At 40.6% G+C, this 22,591-nt stretch overlaps 2 long non-coding RNA genes across 2 annotated transcripts in view; one reads left to right on the plus strand and one right to left on the minus strand.

Moving 5' to 3' along the window:
- Positions 1–22,591, plus strand: part of LOC117507815 — a 1,071,732-nt gene that overhangs the window by 41,802 nt on the left and 1,007,339 nt on the right. The gene's annotated exons all lie outside the window — the stretch shown is intronic.
- LOC117507841 lies at positions 6,006–22,561 on the minus strand. Its single transcript, XR_004559849.1, has 3 exons — positions 22,552–22,561; positions 19,247–19,249; positions 6,006–6,112 (listed from the first exon to the last, which is right to left on the minus strand). It is a non-coding gene; the product is annotated as an uncharacterized LOC117507841 (long non-coding RNA).

The following is a 22,591-nucleotide window of genomic DNA, read 5'->3' on the forward strand; positions in this document are numbered from 1 at the left end:
TGGCGTTCGGATTCTCCAGAGGTGCGGGGACTGGCGCTACATGGAGGGGCCACGCTGTGGAACCAGCGTCAGGGACGCACAGCTCACCAGGAACATGCCGCGAGGCCTCGCGCACAGCTTGGACTTTCCGTGGTGCTGGCTTGGGGGAATCTGGAGCGTAATGATGCGCGGCTCCTCAAAACAGGTGGTGGTGAGCTCGGCCTCGAACAAAAAGTCCATGGGGTCCTCAATACAGGGTGGTACCGACCCTAGCTTAAACTGCGTCTTAATGTCACTCAGCTCAGGAAATGTGGTTAGCAGCTCTGGTTCGGCTACAAAGATCTGATCAAGAGCTGAGAAAATTCGCTGTTGGTTCCGCCGACTGCGGCAGTCCTGATACTCAAAAAATAAGTCTTGAATTTTAAATAGTGTATTAGCCGTGTCCTGCAGCGCCTGACCTTCAGCCTCTGATGATGCGTCGTCATCAATGTCCTCCCACTCGGCGTCGCTGTCAGAGAGTGGGAGGCTGGATTCCAGATGGCCTTCAGGCTGTCCGATCAAGCTGGAAGTTTCTCAGCTGCAAAAAAACTCGTCTAGTTTTTCCAGGTCTGGGAAAAACTCATACAGCCAAGCATTGGCCTCAACAAGATCCAGGGCTTGGTTAAGCTAATCAAATCTTTTCTTGGGTGTGAAACAAGCTCTAAAACAGTCAAAGCAGAATTCATTTCGGAAAAAATGTCTCTGATTAGGACAAGGTCGTTGGCTCTGACAACTGACGTGGAGTTCGCGGGGTCCAATTTCTGGCCAGATTGTACTGTCAGGGCGGGAGGGAGCCCATCACCAGAAGCGGCTGGACCCGCAGTGCAAACCCCCAGACAAGGCTTGGTGTGGGAGAAATCATGGTCTTTATTCCAGGCTTGGTTTCGGTACACATGTAATCAGTCAGCGTGGCAGAGGTACAAGCAGGATCAGGCTGAGACGCGGTCACAAACGAGCAGGGTTCAGAGGCACGAGCAAACTCAGACATCCGGGATGAAGCAAAAGGCATGGTCGAGGTACAGAGCAAAGTTCAGAACACGGCAAGACAAAACAGGACTGTGATGGGCGCTGGAAAGAGTACAAAGACTACAATCTGGCGAAGAAGTGAAGGACTATGGAGTTTAAATACTTGTGGACTAATTAGGGAGAAGTGAGGGACAGGTGGTGTAAACGAGGTGCACGTGAGGAACAATCTAGAAGGGGTGTGGCTAAAGAGTAAGACAGGGCAAAGTCTAAGGAAGGGAGTGAGCAAAGTGGTGTGATGTAATAGACAAAGACACGGGAGCAGGTGCAAGAGTGTGAGTGAACAGAAACAAAACAGAAAGAGTCATAGTCACAGACGAGGACACAAGAGCTGGTGTAGGTGCAAACAAAGAAGATGAGGCAAAAACAGAAACCATGGACAGATTAAATACAACCATAACCAGGACAGAGCATGAACATGAGAACTGAAAACAAAACTGGACATAACTGAAATCACAAAAGAGAAGAGCCAAAATAAACTACTGATAAACAGAGAATAAACAAACCTGATGACTACAGAATAATGCAATTAATGAACAAAGTTAACTGATAAACAGAAATTGCAATACATAACAAATGGAACATAATCAGATAAAAAACACTGACGATAAATAATAACAAAACCCTGTGACTAAAGCATAATATAATAATGTGATAAACAATGAAACTAAGACTAAAGTAACTAAGGGACCAAGAGTGAAAGCAAATAATAAAAAATAAAGCAAAACAAAATATGTGGCAAAGAAAAGATACACAGAATAAATGAAACAAAAGCAAACATAACACGAACATGACAATGATAAGACATGGCATAGAGGCTCAGAACATGGAAAAAAGGTCCAAAATCATAACAGCTGGCCCCAAGAGGGCCAGACCATGACAAGTATATTGTCTGAATTGCATAATAGGCATGTTAACTATACAAGATAAATGGCATAGGTAACATAATTATTATGCAATTCAAACAATATACTTTATGTATTTTAAATAATACTGTCATTATTATTGATTTAGAGTAATTACGAGGTCTGTGAGAAAACTATCCGACCTTTTTATTTTTTTCAAAAAACTATATGGATTTGAATCATGTGCGCTTGCATCAGACAAACTTGAACCTTCGTGCGCAGGCGTGAGTTTTTCACGCCTGTCGGTTGCGTCATTCGCCTGTGGGCAGGCTTTGAATGAGCACTGCTAGTCACACCACGTCCTGCATCAACAGAGCCTTAAATTTGGAACTGATCTGCTCGTTCCAGCCTGTCGATGGCCGCATCGGGGCGCGGTGCGCCCTCCGCCGTCGTGGGCCGTTTTAATCCAGTTTTAATGGTCCTTAATCCGTGTGATACTGATAGAATCTTCACCGAAAGCCATCTGAATCTTCCAAATGGTTTCCATCTGGCTGTCTGGCAGAGTTTCTGAAAAACATTTCATGGAACAAAGCAGCAGTCGCTCCGCCATTCCTAAACAATAAAAATCTGACGAGGAGGGTGGACCAGTGCTCACTCAAAGCCTGCCCACAGGCGAATGACGCAACCGACAGGCGTGAAAAAACTCACACATGCACATGAAGGTTCAAGCTTGTCTGATGCAAGCGCACATGATTCAAATCCATATAGTTTTTGAAAAAAATAAAAGGTTCGGATACTTTTCTCACAGACCTCGTATATTTTAATACTAAATACATAAATCTGATGATTATGCATTTGAAATAAATAGGATTAATGAATATGCATCATGTAAGGTTTATTTGGTAGGTTTGTATTAAAATTATCTAAAAAAGTAAATGGGAATGTGTCATGTAATAAAATTACATAAATCTTAAAACTTAGGGTCAATTATTTCTGTGTGTGTCTCTACAAACACTGGCACTGTAGTAACTACAATAATGTTGCAGTCACTGCAATGTCTCATCATGTTAACTAGCTTGATATCTAGCAAGTGATCAACTTTAAAATGAGCTTCTTGAGCTCATTTGGGAGCCCCTGATTAATTTTGTGATGTGTGTTAATCAGGTATTACTTTAGTTCTGATAAATTAATGCATTTCATGCCCTAAGAAGTTAAAACATGTAGAATTATGCCATGCAGTACCGCTGCACATTGAAATTGATACTCCATAGGGTCTTCGCAGAGGTTGTGTTACTGTGCCCTCATGTATCAGGCCTCACCAGTGAACTTCACATTGCAAGTACAATTCAGGGTGAAAATAGAGACAGACACAGACAGATAAGGTAATGGATGACAATATCCTTCTTTAACGTGTTCCTCGAGCAGATAAGGAATTGGATTGAAGTGACTATGAAATACGTGGGATGCCATTTAGAACTGCAGTCTTGATGAATTTTTTAAGAAAAGCTGGAGATTCAGTGGCCAACCTCATGCTAGCTCAAGTTAATCTCATGATATCAATGTAAATAGAATAGTGAGCACCAGATAAATAAAAAATGTAAACAGGCCAAACTCATTAACATCTGAAAAAGCAGTGAGGTATAGCCTCGCTCTGGTATCAGCCCAAGTATACACGCTTCATAATTCATTGCCTTGTTATATATGTTGCTAAAAAGCATAATGTACATCAGTTTACTGTACATATAATGGTTGTGGACAGATGTGCCATCTTTACTTTTCTTGCGTTTATAGTGTCTTCGCTCTTTTGTTGGCATGAGTGATGCTGCTCATGTAGAGTATTCCTTTTGAACAAGCTACTGAGAAAATGCAGGATATATTGTACACATCTACAAAGAATTGGTATTCATTTACTTACTATTTACACCCATGGGATGTTAATTATATGGTTGCTGCATAGCCTAAACAATTCTGTGCAAACATCAGAGAACAAGAACAGGTATTGTAACCAACTGTTTCAGGAAATACAGACACGTTCTCAGAGCCAAAGCTCCATACTATCATTACGCACACAAAACATAAACCTTGTCTTTTCATCTCGATTCCACCGGTCTTGTATGCAAACTGTTTCCAAATTCTCCTTGATTTTTTTTTTTTTTTTCCCCCAGTTAAGGACTATTATATATTAAATTAAATCATTCCAGACTGAGGAAACAGCTCCTTTAAGTACGGCTCTCCCTGATCCTCTCCCAATTCTCCACGTCAGCTCCCATCAGCATCACTGGCTTGTTGCACTTGCATTCACCTCCATAGTGCAAGTTTCTGTTGATTAGCTTTCTGATTTCATTTGCTTTCCCAAAGGAATGCTCAAGTTCGGATGTCTATCGAGAGTTTACTGTGCTAGGATAACAACTGCAACTGTTTACAGGCTATTGATATCACTCTCTGTACAACAATGACAAGACTACATTAGCTGAGTGGTTAAAATGCAGTCTGGTCCTTTTCCCAAATCTCTCTTGATTTCATGAGTTTGGATCACGTTTTTTTTTCAATCAGAGACCAAAATAGTGTGAGCCAACAAAATACTGTGCAAGTGCCAAAAATGAGGAAAGGTCGAAGAAAAAGATGTGTTCACATCATCATGGAAGTATTTTGTGAACATTTTCATTACTTTTGTAAATGTGTCTTGTATTTAGTGTTTTTCATTGGTCATTATGTTTTGGGTGTAAGATGAATTACAGCAGACTGTCATCTGACATTCCCTTTATCTTCAAGAACCTGTCACATTGCTGCAGTACTTAGATAATGGACTCAATAGGAGACAGAAGTGAGAGGGGTTTTTTTGGCGAAGAGACAGAACTGTTGACTAGCTGTCTTTGGTACTAGACATCTTTGAATAATCCTGGTGTTCCACTGAGGTGCATTTTTACTGTTTGCATGATGTTGGGCTTGAGACCAAAGGATACTTGGTTCAAATCCCAGCCTGATTGGGACATCACTAAGGGCCCTTGGGCAAGGTCCTTATTCCTCTAGTTGCTCCCGGTGTATAGTGAGTACCTTGTATGGCAACACCCTCACATCGGGGTGAATGTCAGGCATTATTGTAAACCGCTTCGAGTATCTGATGCAGACGGAAAGCACTATGTGCAGTCCATTTAAGATTTCATTCACAGTTCAGCTTTGGCAGTGCTAGTGTTTGTATAGACACAGCCCTGTCTTGATGGCCAACACAAGACCAGCTAAAGTGCAGAGCACAGATGGCTTTAAGGTGTGTCCAATTTACTATTTACACAATGAAGCTTGCAAAGGAGTTGTATTTGTATTTCATCTCTTTTAATTAATCATGGGTGTGTTGTGGGTATAACATGAATTACAGCCATTTGTCATTTGTCACGTCCTTTAAGTGCCATGTATGCTAGGACGTGGCACAATGCTATTGAGATAGTGGATACATGAAGTGAGGAGTGAGAGGATTTCCAATGAGGGGACAGGAATATTGACAAGAGGTCTTTGGTAGAGGTCTCTTCAGTGGATCCTTGGTTAGCAATAGAATGACTTTCTGTCAAACACCCAGTCACGGCGACTCAGATGAGAAGGATCATGCATATTAGTGACGGACCACCAGCTATCACATTTTGGCAATGTGGCACGCTCTTCTGGGCATGAGCCAGCATGCAGGTGCGTCACTGTTGAGGACACCAGCAACTGAAGAAGACATAATACATGCAACACAAATTCTTGAGCACCGTGCTCGTAGAGCACAAACCTCCACCGGCACTAGTTTCCAATTCCTCAAAATTTTACCTTGTAAAAAAAATGCAAGGTCAAAGTCCTGTTAGAAGTTACTTTTCATAAGCTAAATTAGATCTGATCAAATGTCAGGAGTATGGACTTAGTTCATGCACTTCAATCTTTTATTCAAGACAATGCTGTTATGGTGGTCTACAGAAAATTCCTTTGACTTCATGCTTGGCTTGTCCTTGGCATGCACTGACAATTGTTGGTCTTTAAATTCAATTTCAATTTATTTCATTTATATAAAGTACCAAATCACAGCAAAGGATGGGAGGCTTGCAGAAGACACCCACTCCCACTTCTGGATAGAGCCGCACCTCCACCTTATATGTGGACAGGTGTGTGCCTTTCCAAATCATGTCCAATCAACTTAATTTACTGCAAGTAGACTCCGATGAAGCTGTAGAAAGATCTCACGGATGATCGGTGGAAACCTTGATCGGATAATCAGTGGAAATTTACCTCAGGAAGTACCTGAGGTAAATTTTGAACTTCATGTCAAAGGCTGTGAATACTTACATACATGTGATTTCTGATTTTTATTATTATTATTATTATTATTTAAATACATTTACCAAAAAAAAAAAAAAAATTTTTTTTCACATTGTCATTATGGGGTGTTGTGTGTAGAGATTGGAGGTTGCTGTGAATACTTTCCGGATGCACCATACGTTATTAAACATGTTCTCTGCTTATAATCCTGGCCGCATTCTCTTTTATTCCAAAAAATCATCTGTCTCCTTTTTAGTTCTGCTATTGTTCTTCTCTGCACACAGTCTCTGATGCATATACACTGTCAATCAACTCAATCAATCAACTTTTTTCTTATATAGCGCCAGATCACAACAAACAGTTGCCCCAAGGCGCTCCATATTGCAAGGCAAGGCCATACAATAACCATGAAAAACCCCAACGGTCAAAACGACCCCCTATGAGCAAGCACATGGCCACAGTGGGAAGGAAAAACTCCCTTTTAACAGGAAGAAACCTCCAGCAGAACCAGGCTCAGGGAGGGGCAGTCTTCTGCTGAGACTGGTTGGGGCTGAGGGAAAGAACCAGGAAAAAGACATGCCGAGAAGGGGGGCAGAGATCGATCACTAATGATTAAATGCAGAGTGATGCATACGGAGCAAAAAAAGAAAGAAACAGTGCATCATGGGAACCCCCCCACAGTCTACGTCTAAAGCAACATAACCAAGGGAAGGTCCAGGGTCACCCGATCCAGCCCTAACTATAAGCCTTAGCGAAAAGGAAAGTTTTAAGCCTAATCTTAAAAGTAGAGAGGGTGTCTGTCTCCCTGATCTGAACTGGGAGCTGGTTCCACAGGAGAGGAGCCTGAAAGCTGAAGGCTCTGCCTCCCATTCTACTCTTACAAACCCTAGGAACTACAAGTAAGCCCGCAGTCTGAGAGCGAAGCGCTCTAATGGGGTAATATGGTACTACGAGGTCCCTAAGATAGGATGGGACCTGATTATTCAAAACCTTATAAGTAAGAAGAAGAATTTTAAATTCTATTCTAGAATTAACAGGAAGCCAATGAAGAGAGGCCAACACGGGTGAGATATGCTCTCTCCTGCTAGTCCCCGTCAGTACTCTAGCTGCAGCATTCTGAACCAACTGAAGGCTTTTTAGGGAACTTTTAGGACAACCTGATAATAATGAATTACAATAGTCCAGCCTAGAGGAAATAAATGTCACTCATAAATCCTCTGAATCTCTCTCTTGCTCTCACTCTTTCACCCACTCCCCACATGCATGGCAACAAATACATGTGTAGGATGGACCACAACAGCAAGAAAGATATGATGGATACATGACACAATGCAAATGTGGCGTGTGGAAATCTGGCATCTGAGTGCACATGCTATCATTGGTGAATGTCCATGAACTTCAGAGAGTTGTATGAATGAAAAAGAATACAGAAATGTCACATTGAGAAGATGCAGCAGTGGGTTTGCTTGATGATGTGACCTTTGAACACATAGAATGACCCATCATGAACTTGTCAAAGCCAGCTGTCTTACCTCACATTGTCAAATGTTGTAGAGCGGATGATGACGTAGAAATCAGATGGGTTTTTGTTTGTGTTTTAAGTGCAACTTATGGCAGCACTATGTTTTTTTTACTGCTGTTACCGAGTCCACATTCAGGCTGGAATATGTCTGTCAAATTGTCACAGTTGTATTTTTGGGTAGCTCATCATTATTTAAACATTTAAATTACAGTAGGTGTCTGCAAGAAGATGTAGGTCCTGCTTTCTGGAAATACATATGTAATACATAAGTATCTGGAGCATAATTTACAGGCTGAGACTTGAGCATTTCAATATTGAAAGATAAAATAAGGTTTATGCTTGTGATCACATTTTGTGTGGATAAATGAACAACCACTAACAGCATTATTCGTATTTTCTCTTTTTCTCTTCAAGTTGATGACTTCATTAACTCTGAGAATGAATATAGCCTGTTGTTGTGCTTTTCATAACCACTGTTGGTTAATGAGCACAGCGTTCCACAGCACTGTGTCTGCATGCTTTCTGTCAATGTGGTTGTGTTCTGGTCGCACAACATTTCTAATCATGTGCATTTAGCTTTGTGCAATTTCAGAAGAGTACCTTGGTTTATCTTTACAAAGGTATCTCTCTGGAAAGTGGTCTTGTTTGATGGGTGGGTGATAAGCGGCGGCGCGACGGTTGGGAAGTTGGGTGGAGGGTGGGGGTGAGTGGATGTAGGATATCCTGCATTTTCCCTGGCTATCCCCCCCAAACACACACACATACTTCCCCAAAACCAGAATCCTGCAAAGCAAGCCTGTTGAGATATATCACTCACTTTATCCTATCTAGACTTTGACAAGGCTGACAGTGTGGAAAGCAACATTGAAAGATGATTTCTGAAGGATCAGTCCCAGACAGGGCCACATCTTCCAAAAATATAGTTTGTGTTGCTTTCCACTTTGTCAGTCTTGTGTAAGACGTGGTAGAATGAAATATACAACATATTGCAACAAGCCTGCTTTGCTGGGTTGAGGTGAAAGTTATCCTAGGTGTGGGAAGACAGTGAAGCACTGGACAATCTGAAATTAGTGGGTATCTGGGGTCACAATGTGTCAAGCAAGTATTTCCAATGATATTTGTGTCCTTTCGGGGCAGATTAGTGAAAAGATAAACATTTTAGTAAAAAAATAAGATAAAGGTTATTATTATCACTTTATTGAGGCATTGCTAGGCTGGTAGTGTAGATTTCTGTTGAAACTACCTTGCTATACCTGCCTGCAGTAGCGAAGGAGTATCGGCATACCCGCCCGCTGTGCGTAAACAAATGACATCATAGCGTGCGCAGCCCAAGAACTGTCCGCAGAGGAAAATATGAAAATGCGAGAAGTGTGTGTTGGTCCCAGTATGGATATTCCCGATGATTTTATCATGGATAGTACAACAATGAACAGCAGCCAAAGCAGCCAGCTTGATAAAGGACGCACTGGTGAATTTGGAGAGCAGCACGGTACCAACCAACATGACAAAAGTTAAAGTGAGCCAACTTTTTATGTGCGCATTTGCTGGGTGTCGTGCTTTTTTGAAATTACATTAAATATTGTTAATGTGATTCCACGTGTTGTGTATCTCAGTAAGTGATAATAATGCAAATAACATGCTGTTGTTGTGCAGTATGCATTTTCAGAGATATTCAGATATTCGCCCTCTTCTAACTCGGGCAAATATCTGTCATTTTGGGCAACTGGGCATAGACGTCGAGCCTTTGAAAATGCATACTGCCCTCCAAAAGGATGTTATTGTATTAATATGTTTACGAAGTAATTGCATCAGTGGCTGAACAACTCCAACTGTGACGCGTGCACTGCATGCCTACCACAGGACATCTGTGTTCAAATTAAGAAAATGACACCTCAAAGAAGCACAGAAGGTGTGTAAAATATATGGAAAGGTTGTTCATCAAGACAGAAGCAATGCTGGTTGTGATATGTGAATTAAATCTAAGGACAGTTTGCAGTTTGGGTAGTGGTCCTTGCACCATTTTATCTTATTAAGTCATGCCAGGTTGGATTAAGCCATCAGGCGAAATCTGGTCACTTATGAATGACATTCAGGGAGGTGATGGCCTACTGCAGTAGTGGTAGTCCTGTGGCTGAAGTCAGTGGCTGCAAGGAGAACCTACACTCGGGATGAGCGAGTACACCTCTATCTGTATCTGTATCTGTATCTGTTGAACCATCTAAATTATCTGTATCTGTACTCGGAGTGGGCAGGGCCTAAACCGGAAGTGGGTGTGGTTTGACTGGAAAAGGTTGGGGCTTAAATCAGTACATTATTTTAAATCTGAAATTGATATGGATTGATCAGAAGTTACTATATTTATTGTTTATTTGAAAACTATTTACAGAACAGCCTCAAAATTGAGATTCAAATCAGTGATTTTGATCACAAAAGTAAGATAGCTATTTACAGAACAAGTTTTTATAAAGTCAGAACATGAATTTTCTTAAGTGTATGAATGAATATTTACAGAGCAGCCTCAGAATTGAGAGTCAATGTTTTTGATCACAATAGTAAAGGAACTATTTTACAGAACAAGTTTTTTTATAAACTCAGAACATGAATATTCTCTGCATAGTGTGAATAGTCTGTGTGTGTGTGTCTGTGTGCAAGTGTGTGTGTGACTGAGTGAAAGGGAGAGAGAGGTTGTTCTCAGACTATTTATTTTTTAATGATCTGTGTGAACTTGGTGATTCATGCAAACATCCAGTGATGGCAAACAGGGAAATAATATGTCAGCCTTGTTCACTGTATTCTTCTCAAAAGCACCGCATTCAGTACAAGCAAAGTTTTCCAGCTGACTTTATATCACCAGCCAAACCTAGAGCAAACAAACGTTTAAAAAAACAACAACAAAAAAACACCAGAGTGGAGGCAGTGACCATCACAGCATGAGACATTTTCAGCTCTGTCTTGTCAAACGCATCGTGTATGTTAAGAAACAAGTTTACCAAGTAACTTTAAATACCATACAAACCAAAACAGAGGCAAATTGAAGAAAACTTATGCAACGTGAGCAATGTGAGCTAGAGTCAAGCCAAGCACAGAGACATCAGTTCCTCTGTGTGTGTGTGTGTGTGTGTGTGTGTGTGTGTGTGTGTGTGTGTGTGTGTGTGTGTGTGTGTGTGTGTGTGTGTGTGTGTGCACGTGAGAGGCTGCAGAGACATGCCTGTGTAAGGAGGGGCATGCGCTGTGTGTGACTGGCCAATAACAGAGTGTGAAGACAGTCAGTTAGCCAATCAGGTTTTTCCTTCAGCAGAGATATTGATGAGTTTTACTCAGCTCATGCTCGTGAAAAATGCTTTATCCGTACCGTATACTCATCTGAAACAAGTATCTGGCTCAGCCCTAACCTGCACCCTTTTGGCCCTTTCTGCAATACTTTGGACACCACTGGTCTAGTGGTTAAGCATTGGTCTTCAGACCAGAGGATCTTCGGTTCCAACCCCAGCCAGACTGGAAAATCACTAAGGGCCCTTGCGCAAGGTCCTTAATTCCCTAGTTGCTCCTGGAGTGTAGTGAGCGCCTTGCATGGCAGCACCCTGGCATCAGTGTGTGAGTGTGTCTGTGTGAATGGGTAAATGTGACAAATACTTGTAAAGTGCTTTGAGCTTCTGATACAGATGGAAAAGCGCTATATAAGTGCAGTCCATTTACAATTTATGAATGGAGGAGCACATCACTGGCAGAAGATATCCAAAGATCTATTGTTATGCCACATTCTTATGATCTTTGAGTACTTTTGGATGTGCTGTTTCTCTATGGTTGAAAATAATGTGTGCACATTTAAGTTGCCTGGGAATTCTACACGTCTGTTTCTGTTCAATTCTAAACCTTTGGTCATGGGGGGACAAAGGATACCTCCCACAAATGCATAGTAATTAATGCTAGTACGTTGATGCCCTTGGTTTGAAACAGCTGAATCTGCAATGTTCTCAACTTTTTCAAGCTATACCCTAAGAAGATGATTCATTTGTTTCATTTGGGCTACTGCAAACTTTTGTTTTGTGTTGTAATGCTTCATTATAAATTAGTGATGATTAAGAATCTGAGTGTTTCACTATAATCATTTAAAGAGACAAAATACTGGAGGTTTGATAAGAGGTGATTTACAAATTTAAATCAACTAAATAAATAAATTACCACATGGTGTGCAGAGGTTAAAATTGTTATAAAATATTTTCTGTGTGAATGCACTAGATGCAAACTACATTGCTGATAACACATTTTATACTGAAAAGGCATTTTTATATGAGCTATCGTGCAAGAGAGCAAAATTTGGCCTCATATTATTAACAGTTAGTTATTGTTAGTTAGTTGTCTAGTGAATGCTTTAAGATTTTAGAATAGTGTTCGCCATATACACGGAGTCACTGTTAATGTCTTGCAGAGTCGAGTCAGGTTTGTCAGCATGCATCTGGTGTCATGGGTTGCTTCATCTACCACACCATGGAACCACCTCGTGCCCTGGATGGTGCCCATGTGCCTGTCCAGCTATTTGTCCCTTTTGAATTATGAGATATGATTTAGAGAAGTGATAGCTGAGGGGGCATTGTCATTATCTTGACATCTCTCCTGCTGTTTGTCTTTCCATGTGATGACATAAACAAAGCATCCTTAAATGCTCAAAGGGATGTTCATTATTTGATGTCTGTGATGCATCTCAGATTGAATCATTAAGAGGCCCGTTGAAGATCGGTCACACTGACCTACTTTTATAAATAGGACAACTTGGCCAGTAATGATGTAAAGAGAGTCCCTCCTGAACAACCCAAGAGATGTTTAGCATTTTGCTCTCAGTGATACATCTTGGGATGGTCTTGAAATGTACCAAATATTGGTGATCTTCACCAGTACATTTTGGAGAACAGAACGACTTTTAGGGCCCCTTCACACATAACACGTAAGATACAGAAACGGGAAGAAAATCCACAAACCAAAAATGAAATGGGGAACCACGAAACATTCCACCTGCTGTCAGGTAGAGGTGGGCGATACCGGGAATTTTGGTATTGATCCTATACCAAGTGAATACAGGCCCAGTATCGCCAATATTGATACCGATCCTTTTTCATATTTAAGCTTCATAGATCCAAAGGATCCAAAAGACCTAGGATACAATTTCACCAAATATTGTATGTGACAACAAAATACTTTATTATCATAATCAACATTTTTGTTTTAAAAAAAATCACTCAACACAACTTAAAACAAAATCTCCTGAGGTAGAGGGCTGACAAAACCACAATACAAGGGTGCGCTGCTCCGTGTTGTGTGACACAGCGCAGCGCTGCTCTTACATAGAGTAGACTTTGATGAATTCGTGTGCGCAGCAGTTAGTGCGTGCGGGAGAGAAAAAAGCAGGAGTATCGACCTTTTTACATGAGGATCGTTCAATATCAATACCAGCGTTGGTATAGATATTATTGAAATTAGGATTGATCCGCCCACCTCTACTGTTGGGAGGAACGCACATGGTCAGACAGGTGTGGACAATACCGCAGCAATGGTTTCATGCATGCTTGTGTTTGCACACACAAACACAGTGCGAGCATGTGGAAAGTCACGCACACAGCAGCAGAGGGAAATATTAATAAAACACCACAATTTATAATAACTAATTCCTGTTATAAAGAGCAGATTTAGCCTCCACCTAGACAAACATCAGGAAATAATGAAATGATGTGGATCACTGTTCTCTCTTTCATGTTTTACATTAATTACCTGATGCGCTTGAGCCAGCCGGCTCCCATGTCATGAAGAGCCGGCTCCCGTCTGAAGAGCCGAGATCTGGCATCGTGAACACATCAGCCGGCATAGCGTGCCCAGCGTGCAGTGATCCGCTGCAAATGTGATCTGTGTTTTAATTATTATAATGTGGGGAAATCCCACAGTGACACAGGCCTTGTGGGGGCATCTCAAGGGGTGAGTTCCTGCATGGCACAATATTCACCAGCGTTGCAGTGTGCTGATGCAGCAGTCAGCTGAAGCAATATGTGTTTTAATTTACAGTATTTCCACGCAAGGACAGCATGCCGACGTCCGCGCTTCACGCTGTAGTTATGCGACTTAATATCCTACAAGCCAGTGAAGGTGTTCCCGAACTATGACTTGCGAGCGCAGACATCTGACCAGCTGCACGTCACAGGGGGACACGCCCACCTCTGTCACTGGACCTCGGCAGGTCACAAAAAATAAAAGAATAAAAAAAATAAAAAGGCACACTCTCTGTCGCTTTGTTCTGTGATTTTAATGCTATGTTTGTATTATTTTGTTTTTGACGACACACTCCATTTGTATTGAGGGGGGGTGACAATGACACACTCCACGCTCCATTTGTGTGTGGGGACGGAGGGGGGTCGGGACAGCTACACCTGTGTGTTGCTAGGTGACGCCACACTCATGTTTGACACTTTTCACAGACAGGTCAAGTGTGATCACCTGCTTTCTGCAGTAGAACCAGTTGTACAAATAGTCCCGCCTTTTCTAAGTGTGCAGCAAGCGGTGTTAGATGTTCGTATGCGACACCTGGAATTTTTCCGACACCTGCCGAGAGGGGTATCGAATCAGCACGCGCAGGGCATTCGCTGTCTTTCATCCGCTTGTGTGCATGAATGGTTGTAACGACAGGTATACGAGGCGTTTGAGGTGGCTCCGATTTTTCACAAATTGCATGCAATTCCTCCTTCGTGCGCTAGTCGGCTTCAATCGTGTTATGTGTGTGAAGGGGCCCTTATGGAATATTCAGTTCAGTTATGTCCTTGATACATGTTGGGATGGAGAAACTTTTTGAAGTTTTGTGGCCTTGACATGCTTTTTTGTGGGAAAAATGGGTCGCTATTCCTTCACCAATTATGTTGTAGGCACATTATATTATTTAGTTACTGTAGCATTGCTATATCAGTTCAACAACAGAGATGCCAATACTCTGGTGAAAAACATGTCTTGTAAGGTAATTGCCAGAAATTGTTTCAAAGCTTGCCAGCAAAAGTACAAAAGTAACATTGAGGAAGAAACACTTTAAAACCATGTAAATAATAGTTGCAAAGAAGTTTGATTGTTTTTTTGTTTGTTCTTTTTTTTTTAATAACCAGTCAGTTTATTTATACTCTTGTTGCCATTTATGGGGAAAAAGTTGAGTTTGCACTTAAATGCACTTGTATTTTTGTCTTTATCGAGAAATCAGGTTTGGCAGTAAACGGACACCATGTTTCAATATTTTTCTGGCAAAACACAAACACCAATTCATAAAGCCAAATCCCATGCTGATTTTCAGTTAGTGCAGTAACTCCAAATATTTCTAGAGTTAGAGCTTATATGTTCAGCTCCATCACAGAATTTTGTTACCTCCGCCAAGGAAGTTGGAGGAGGTTATGTTGTCGCCCCATTTCTTTGTTTGTTTGTCTGTTTGTGAACACCCTGGAGCCCAGAATTTTTAATATATTGTTATGAAATTTTTACTGAAGGTTCATATCCTGATAAGAACAAACTGATTCTTACTAACTGATTTTTACCGTCATAGGTTAAAGGTCGAAGTCAGGAAAAATCTTGGAAAAATGGAAAAATCCCTATCTTCACCATTGAATTAATTTTCAAAAATTAATGACTCTGTCAAAAAAAGATCATGACATTTGTTATTAACTGACAAAGTTTGATCTGGATCTGATCCGGATTACAGATTTTGTGGCCATTTTAATTGAACATTGAAAACCCTCTTTATATTTACATGATATCTTAACCAAATATGTACCAATCTCTCTCATATTTGAACGTGAGGTGCAGACTGGCACTCTCTACCAACTGACAAATTTTGATCTGGCTCTGATCTGGATTGTGGATTTTGTGGACATTTGAATTTAATAACCGATTTGGTGTACATATTTCATTTATTACATTATATCTCAGTTAAAAGGTGTCTCAATCACTCTCATTTTCTTCTGTTATGGATTTACATACACCACCAAAATTGGATGGAGGTTCCAATTTTATGTCTATTTGACTTTCTTCCACTTATCAAAAAGCAATAACAAATTATACACAGCAAATATAACCAATGTTTAGTAAAACTTAACTGAAAATTTTGAAAAAATCTGACACCACAAAAAAAAACTTTGATTCAACTGCATGAACTAAATACATGTTCTTGACATTTGATCACATCTAATTTAGCTTATCAAATCAAATCAAATCAAATCAATTTATTTATATAGCGCCAAATCACAACAAAAAGTTGCCCCAAGGTGCCTTATATTGTAAGGCAAGGCCATACAATAATTACGGAAAAACCCCAGAGGTCAAAAAGACCCCCTGTGAGCAAGCACTTGGCAACAGTGGGAAGGAAAAACTCCCTTTTAACAGGAAGAAACCTCCAGCAGAACCAGGCTCAGGGAGGGGCAGTCTTCTGCTGGGACTGGTTGGGGCTGAGGGAGAGAACCAGGAAAAAGACATGCTGTGGAGGGGAGCAGAGATCAATCACTAATGATTAAATGCAGAGTGGTGCATACAGAGCAAAAAGAGAAAGAAACACTCAGTGCATCATGGGAACCCCCCAGCAGTCTAAGTCTATAGCAGCATAACTAAGGGATGGTTCAGGGTCACCTGATCCAGCCCTAACTATAAGCCTGAAAGCTGAAGGCTCTGCCTCCCATTCTACTCTTACAAACCCTAGGAACTACAAGTAAGCCTGCAGTCTGAGAGCGAAGCGCCCTATTGGGGTGATATGGTACTATGAGGTCCCTAAGATAAGATGGGACCTGATTATTCAAAACCTTATAAGTAAGAAGAAGAATTTTAAATTCTATTCTAGAATTAACAGGAAGCCAGTGAAGAGAGGCCAATATGGGTGAGATATGCTCTCTCCTTCTAGTCCCTGTTAGCACTCTAGCTGCAGCATTTTGAATTAACTGAAGGCTTTTCGGGGAACTTTTAGTACAACCTGATAATAATGAATTACAATAGTCCAGCCTAGAGGAAATAAATGCATGAATTAGTTTTTCAGCATCACTCTGAGACAAGACGTTTCTAATTTTAGAGATATTGCGCAAATGCAAAAAAGCAGTCCTACATATTTGTTTAATATGCACATTGAATGACATATCCTGATCAAAAATGACTCCAAGATTTCTCACAGTATTACTAGAGGTCAGGGTAATGCCATCCACAGTAAGGATCTGGTTAGACACCATGTTTCTAAGATTTGTGGGGCCAAGTACAATAACTTCAGTTTTATCTGAGTTTAAAAGCAGGAAATTAGAGGTCATCCATGTCTTTATGTCTGTAAGACAATACTGCAGTTTAGCTAATTGGTGTGTGTCCTCTGGCTTCATGGATAGATAAAGCTGGGTATCATCTGCGTAACAATGAAAATTTAAGCAATGCCGTCTAATAATACTGCCTAAGGGAAACATGTATAAAGTGAATAAAATTGGTCCTAGCACAGAACCTTGTGGAACTCCATAATTAACCTTAGTCTGTGAAGAAGATTCCCCATTTACATGAACAAATTGTAATCTATTAGATAAATATGATTCAAACCACCGCAGCACAGTGCCTTTAATACCTATGGCATGCTCTAATCTCTGTAATAAAATTTTATTGTCAACAGTATCAAAAGCAGCACTGAGGTCTAACAGAACAAGCACAGAGATGAGTCCACTGTCTGAGGCCATAAGAAGATCATTTGTAACCTTCACTAATGCTGTTTCTGTACTATGATGAATTCTAAAACCTGACTGAAACTCTTCAAATAGACCATTCCTCTGCAGATGATCAGTTAGCTGTTTTACAACTACCCTTTCAATCAATCAATCAATCAATTTTTTTATATAGCGCCAAATCACAACAAACAGTTGCCCCAAGGTGCTTTATATTGTAAGGCAAGGCCATACAATTTCTCTCAAGAATGTTTGAGAGAAAAGGAAGGTTGGAGATTGGCCTATAATTAGCTCAGTCAAGTGATGGCTTTTTAAGTAATGGTTTAATTACTTCCACCTTAAAAGCCTGTGGTACATAGACAAGTAATAAAGATAGATTGATCATATTTAAGATCGAAGCATTAATTAATGGTAGGGCTTCCTTGAGCAGCCTGGTAGGAATGGGGTCTAATAGACATGTTAATGGTTTGGAGGAAGTAACTAATGAAAATAACTCAGACAGAACAATCAGAGAGAAAGAGTCTAACCAAATACCGGCATCACTGAAAGCAGCCAAAGATAACGATACATCTTTGGGATGGTTATGAGTAATTTTTTCTCTAATAGTTAAAATTTTATTAGCAAAGAAAGTCACGAAGTCATTACTAGTTAAAGTTAAAGGAATACTCGGCTCAATAGAGCTCTGACTCTTTGTCAGCCTGGCTACAGTGCTGAAAAGAAACCTGGGGTTGTTCTTATTTTCTTCAATTAGTGATGAGTAGTAAGATGTCCTAGCTTTATGGAGGGCTTTTTTTTTTATAAAGCAACAGACTCTTTTTCCAGGCTAAGTGAAGATCTTCTAAATTAGTGAGATGCCGTTTCCTCTCCAACTTACGGGTTATCTGCTTTATGCTGCGAGTTTGTGAGTTATACCACGGAGTCAGGCACTTCTTATTTAAAGCTCTCTTTTTCAGAGGAGCTACAGCATCCAAAGTTGTCTTCAATGAGGATGCAAAAACTATGAAAAGCTTATGAAAAGTCACTTCTAACAGGACTTTGACCTTGCATTATTTTTTTCCAAGGTAAAATTTTTGTGTAATTAGAAACTATTGGTGGTGGAGGTTTGTGCTCTACGAGGGCAGAGTTCTAGTTGTTTGTGAAAAACGTTCGTTGAAAACTTTTTAACTTGATGCAAAATCCTCTGTTTGCCTAAATATTTTTGTTTGCAAAAAAAATTTAATTGTTTTCATCATCACTGTTAAAGCTGAGAATGTCTAAACTGTGAAGGATTTGTCTTTCAGTTAGTCAAAAGGAAATTCTGCCTTTTCATATGTTCATATGACTAAGCCTTTACTTCTGGGTATGCTGTTTAAGCAGAAATTGCACAAAAAGCACCCTTCAGTGATAAAAGCATACATTTAGACTCAGGTTATGACAGAGTGTGTTATCCTTGAACAAAAGAAGTAAAAGTAAAAATAATCCTGTCCATGCCCTAAGACCAATTGATGCCAGTCATTATCCCCGGTTTCCATAGCATGAAGCAGACGAGAGTCTGACTTTTGCTGGACAGGAAGCCAGTTTGATGCAAGTTCCCTCCTCAACCAAGGTGAGTATCCCTTTACAGCTCTGTCAACTGAGACAATGCAGATGAAGTGTCTTATTCAAGGACACAAAAAGGTAGTGTCACCAGAAATTGAATGCAGATCTTTATATTGGTTGTCCAATTCCTTTTGCAGTGACCTTCCTGATTATTCATGTGGTAATCTCAACAAAATTAGTGGTAGTATGTCATATATAGAAAGTGAGGACCATTGGGGCTGGTGCTTGTCAACAGTTTGAAAAGGTACAAAAGCCAACAAGGAAGCACCAAATCAGGGAGACACAGGCTTGACCAGGATGCCAGATGGAGTGAATTCCAGAATGGGTGGAGTGTGTAACCAAAGCCAGAACCAGGTGGTTGTGCAGGAGCTGGTAGGGTGCAGTTTTGCTGGAAGAGCAAAAGCAGAGATGTCAGAAACAACGACTGATCACAAGGAAAACTCTAAAAATAATTTGCAAGGAATAGTAGTGAGGCCATATCAGTGGTGGCACAGTTCCGCTAATCCACTAACCGCTAATTATCAAAGCCAATGTTTTCATTATCGGATTAGCTTTTCAGATAATTTTGAAAACTATCAGCGGACTAATTATCTTCTGATAAATTTTGGTCCAATAATTTTTAGACCACTAACATATTTTTGCAGGTGTGGTAAACACAGCTTAACAGTTATAAACATTTATGAAGTCTGATATCAAAGATGTGAGTAATTACCTGTTAAATGTTTTGTAGTAGATGTACAGTTCTGTCCTCTGCAAACAGAAGAGAGCTAGTTCCAGGAGAAACCACTATATCATCTGCAAACAAAGGAGAACTGGTCACAGAAAAGAAAGAAAGAAAGCAAGCAAGCAAAAGAAAACAGATAATTTATTTTGACCTCATACTGAGTCACTGGCAATATGACCCAAGTCATCCAGAGGCATACAGTTTTAACTTATGGTTAAAATTTTAACCCAACTAATTTTGGACAAGTTATTTAAATTAACGTCATGTCTGAAGTTTTATAAAGTGAAAATATCAGATATATGTTTTAGTTTTAAAGTAATGCACTATTTTTGAAGGTTTTAGTGTGGACATACTCTCCCCACTAAGTGCATTATGGGTAAAAATTGACGACAGGAGAAATGCTTCTGAGACGCTCTGATCAGGCACCATATGGACAACAACATTAAACCCTTTGTAGATTGTGCCTAAATTTCTTGTGAATATATTCTCTGGGTTTATAGACGTTGTTGTGTTTGTTTTATGTAAAACTGCCACAAGAAGCTCAGGTTGCTTATTCATTATTTCCATTTGGAATCACTGTGGGCTGCAATTGCTTCCTGTTTGCTCTTTAACGCCCTGCTTATGACAAACACTGTCTGTCATCTTTGTTCCAGAGTAATATATATAAGATGTCTGAAATTCAGTTTGCGTTTGTTAAATTCCACGCAACTTAAACATAGCAGACACTGATTATTTATTTGGAATATTTGTTTTGGTAAGTTTTCATTGTCTCTCCTGCCACCTACTAGCAAGTAGTGTTCATGGCAGTATTCGCCCTAAGTATATTGAGATATCTCATAATCCTTTGTGCACCAGAGAGTTGTTACAGTCTCTTGCTGCAGCTGATCAAAAGAAATAAAAATGTACATTTTGGTTGTATAATGTTCATTTACAGTTGTTGTGTTTTCTCTCTGTGCTGTTTAAACTGCAGCAACTCTGTGGTGTGCAAAGGATTATGGGTTAGGGTCTGAGCGTCTGGGTGCCAGTAGATGGCAGTGGTCTATTTATTTTGACCCCGGTTATATCAGACGGTTGTCTAATCACAACTTGACTTTTGGCTCTTGCAAATAGCTTTTTTTTATACAAATAAAAAATGTCATATTTTACAAAAGCACATTTATATGTAAACAGCAACACACACCTCACATTAACATGTTGGTTTTTACATCGAATGAATGAGTCAATCAATCAGTGTTATTGGAGGCTCATTTTACCCATAATCCCTTTGGCATCTGTGTGTGTTTGTTACAAAACTTCAGAATTAGTGCATTATTTAAAATTAAAATATATGTGTTATATGTTAACTTTGTACAAATGACAGAATTGACCTTAATGAAGTTATTCTATCCGGATTAATTTGATTAATAAATTTTTGTGTTTGTAGAGTTGAGCTTAGCTCCTTTCAGTTGCTTCACTGCTGCAAAATATGTAGTAAACAGGAGATTCCAGCAGTGGGCAGGGTGCACAAAGACAGAAGTGCTAACTCTTTGTTTGGGTTTGTGGTTGTCTTTGACGCTACAAGAAGTGATCATGGTGTTAAAACTCAAAATCAGCTTCTCAGTAGTTGCAAGTGTACCGGAAACAATACTGAAAGTTATCGGTTAGCTGTAGCTTCCAATAATTTTTTGGGTGGTTTATTGGTTTGGCTTTATAAAAGATAATTTTTCAGTTAGCTGATTAGCTGTTATCAAAGCTAAATTTTTGGTTAGCTGTGGCCACGCACTGGGCCATATACCCCGCAGCCAAAGCTGAGTTTTATTGATTTTAAAAAGGCAAGATGGGAGTTTACATATTGGGTGCTTGTGATTGCTGGCTGGTCTGTGAAGTCAGTTCTGTGATGCATCACTTAGAGAAACAGGAATGGAGGGGGAGCCAAGCAGATTCAGGGCAGCACAACAGTCCCCCCCTCTCAATGGGAACTACCCAGCAACCTACCAGTCTGACCCGGGTGGGCCCGATAGAAGTCCCAGAGAAGGGAGGGGTCCAGAAAGAGGGCCTGCAATACCCAGGTGTGCTCCTCAGCTCAATAACCATCCTAGTTCACCAGATACTGGAAACCCTGAGCGCACACATCCTGGATCTGATGCACTATCCAAGCCGGAAAGCCATCCACGAGCTGGGTGAGATTAATGAAATTGGCTGGAGGGCATACTGTGCTAGCTTGTACGGGCGTCAGCTGGGGAACATGAAAAACCGGATGTATGTGGAATGAGCAAGGCAGACAAAGTCGAACAGAGGCAGGGATGACAATTCAGTCAACCACAAAGAGTCTGAAAAACCTTGGTGCAACCTTCCTGACTTCCAACTGAAGTGGGATATCCTTGGTCAAGAGCCACACCTCCTGAACCACCTAGTATTGGGGGGTGTAGTGGGGGCCAGAGTTCAGTGTCGGTCTGCATGTCGGATAGTCCGGTCCCTCATCTAGAGCAGAGTGGAATGGACAGTCCTCCACACCCATCGACACCGCCGTAGGTAGGATTGAACTGATATAACTGAAAGGTCCAACTCCTGTGCTGGAAACAGGAGGTTGATAACCCAAATTCCACCGAAAAGGCATTAGTCTAGTTGCAGAGCTCACGTGGGAGTTAAAAGCATATTCCACCAATGGCAGCTGCATGTTCCAGGACAACGGGTGTGAGGATGTGACACACTGGAAGGTGGACTCAAGTTTTTGATTTGCCCATTCTGCCTGGCAGTTGGTCTGGGGATGTAACCTGGACAAGAATCTGACCAAGGGCCCAAGTGCTGAGCAGAAGCTCCTCCAATCTTGTGAAGTAAATTGGTATCCTCGGTCCGACACAATGTGATGCAACACAGAGGGATGACATGCACCTGAAACACATGGTGGACTAGGAGGTCGGTAGTC

Source organism: Thalassophryne amazonica, chromosome 1 (assembly GCF_902500255.1).
Source record: "Thalassophryne amazonica chromosome 1, fThaAma1.1, whole genome shotgun sequence".
Lineage (NCBI taxonomy): Eukaryota > Metazoa > Chordata > Actinopteri > Batrachoidiformes > Batrachoididae > Thalassophryne > Thalassophryne amazonica.